Source organism: Meles meles, chromosome 17 (genome assembly GCF_922984935.1).
Source record: "Meles meles chromosome 17, mMelMel3.1 paternal haplotype, whole genome shotgun sequence".
Lineage (NCBI taxonomy): Eukaryota > Metazoa > Chordata > Mammalia > Carnivora > Mustelidae > Meles > Meles meles.
In genome coordinates, this window is record NC_060082.1 from 25,594,727 (window position 1) to 25,597,455 (window position 2,729).

Consider the following 2,729-nt stretch of genomic DNA (forward strand, 5'->3'; position numbering starts at 1 on the left):
CTTCATGGCCCACAAGACCCCACATGAGTGGCTCACAAGCCTGGCTCCATGTTAGGGTCATCTGGGGGAGCTTTTTCTGGCTACCGATGCTTGTCCCCACCACCAGGGGATCTGGGCGAATGGATCTGAGCCAGACCCGGGCATTGGTTCTTCCTAACCTCATCAGCCTGCCCAGCCTCGGTGCCCCAGCCTGCCTCCTCCTTGTGCACGCGCGTGCGGACACACACACACACACACACACACGCACACACGCGCACGCCCTTCAGGGCCTTTGCTGGAAGGCTCTGTCCTTGGGGGTCCACATGGCTCCCTGATCTTAACAGAGAGCCCCCAACCTGGGCCACCACCTCTCTCCCAACCCTGCTTCATTTGGCTTTATCACACTGCTGACCCCTTGATGGGCCATATGTTTATTCAGGTGACATCTCTCTAAGCTCTAGGACACCAGGGACGTGCTGGTTTATTCAGCGTCCCCCTCCTCAGGGCCCAACACAGTGCCTGGCACACAATGGCTGCTTGACCGAAATCTGTGTAAAGAAAGGCCCCCTGAGCCCCAGGCCTGAGCTCCTGGAAGGGGAAGGCGGACTCATGCATCTGGGCGTCCTGGCGCCCGGCACAGGACCAGTCAGTCTGGGGCCAGTTCATGGTGCTGATGGTTTGCTCTGGAAACAGGGGGGCTGGTGGAATGCCGTGGAGCGTCAAGACCAGAAGGAGAGGTCCGAGCAGATGGAGGTGCAAAGATGGGCCGCAAGGCGCTGAGCGGCTTCAGGGAAGAAAAGGAGGAGGAGGTCTGGCCGAAGTGTTGACCACTTAGCTGGCCTGGGCAGCCGGCAGCTGAAGGCAGTGGTGGCCTGTGGGACAACAGCCCCGACCACTAGACCATGCAGTAGGGGCAGGACGACAGGGAGCCCACAGGAAGGGAAGGGTGCGGCAGGGGAGAGCCAGTCCCAGGCCCCACCCCGACCCCTGCGGCCGATATCCATGAGGACCTTTTGTCAGGCAGCTGTGGGGCTATTGCAAACCACCAATGTCCCCGGCCAAGGCCAAGGCCAAGTGGGTGTGGTGAAGGGAAAGGCCAGTTGGGACCATGGGCATCCCTGACCAACCCCAGGAGCAGATGGCACCAGGGGGGTCAGCAGGAGATAGGAAGGACTCCCCAAGGCGTGCTTTTGCCCAGGGCTCCAGCAGAACGGGCAGGCTCCTGCTTGTGGCTTAAGGACACGATGGTGGCGGTGCCCAGGGAACATGGTGCTCCAGGACTTGGGCCATTTTATCTATTCTGGTCACTGGAACCCTGGGGCCAGCCCTTCAAGCCCATCTGCCCCTACACCTCATAACCAGAGTCACTGGGCCCTCCAGTCTCCTCCTGAACTACCACTTCTCAGCTGAAAGGTTTTGGGCACTAACTATATACAAGGCCTGGGCACCACAGGCTTTTCTAGGGCAGCTCTGGCTGCCTTGCTGCCTCCACAGAGACCGCCAATATCCCCCCAGCCAGGTGAGCCTCCACACCTGTTCTTAAAGGGGCAGGCACCTGGGTGAACTGGCGGCTGCCACTGCCTACAACACAGTGGGGACCCAGTGGTGATCTCTGGGTCTTTCCTGGAACTCCTGCAAAGCAGGCTCTGCCCCCAGCTCCTTCCTGTGTGGTTTCCCTGGCTCTCAGGGCCCAGGTCTACACTCCCCCCTTGTTTCGGCTCCTTCCCCTCCTGCAAGACCAGCGCTGGCAGGGCAAACAGACCTGGGATTCTTGTTTGCTACAGCACTCTGGGGAGGTCATTCACACTCCCTGTCCTCACCTGCAGTGGAGAGAGAAGTGGGCTGTTGTGAGGGGTCAATGAGATGATCCCGCACCATGCTGGACACGTAGTAGGGAGCCTTGCAGACCTCAGCTCTGTCCTGTCTCCTTCCAAACTCTGCTTAAAAGGCCTGACTCCAGTTTCCACCACTGCATTTCCCATCAAGCACTAACTGTCCTACCATTTGGTGACCAGCTGCCTAGAACAGGTGAGGTCTGGGCTGCCAGTGGTCGTGCTGGGCCGAGAATCTAGCCCTGGTCTGCCCCTTACTTTCATGACCTTGGAAGACATCCCCCAACCTCCGCATTAGCTTCCTTCCCTGAAAGCAGGCAACCCATGCATGTCTTCAAATTGGAAAGTCCTTATGGCCGGCCAGGAGGCTGCTGGACACGTAGGGTCAGGAAGAATCGTTTGGGGCCTGGCATTCTCACAGTCCTCTTGGGAAAACAAACCTAGACACTGAACGGGAAAGCAGAGCAAGACATGGAGAGCCCTGGGAGAGAGCAAGGAGGTCGTGTGCCCCCAAGGTAAGAGGCAGTTTGGACAACAGAGAGTGGAGTCCAAGTTTGTAGAAATTGCTGGATTGGATTAGGGACATGTGCACCCTTGTTCTGGGCCCTGGCCTTGGCCACCCCCCACATCGGCCCTCTCTTAAACCTCCCCTTCTTCCCTCCCAAGAGGTCAGGGAGCTGTTTGGTTGGGAGAGCAAGAGGGCAGGTACAGCAGCCGGCCCCCCAGACCCCTCCCCCAGGGACTCCCTCTTGCTCTCCTGGCTGGCCCCACCCCTCAGGCCCTGTCCCTGGTCCCTGGGTGAAGGCCTCCTCCACGCCGCCCCACAACACCCAGAGAGAACTTCCGGTTCTGGAAGGGTGCAGGCTCCCCTCCCGTGCCCAGGGTGGGTTCACAGATATACACAAACCAAACTCTCTG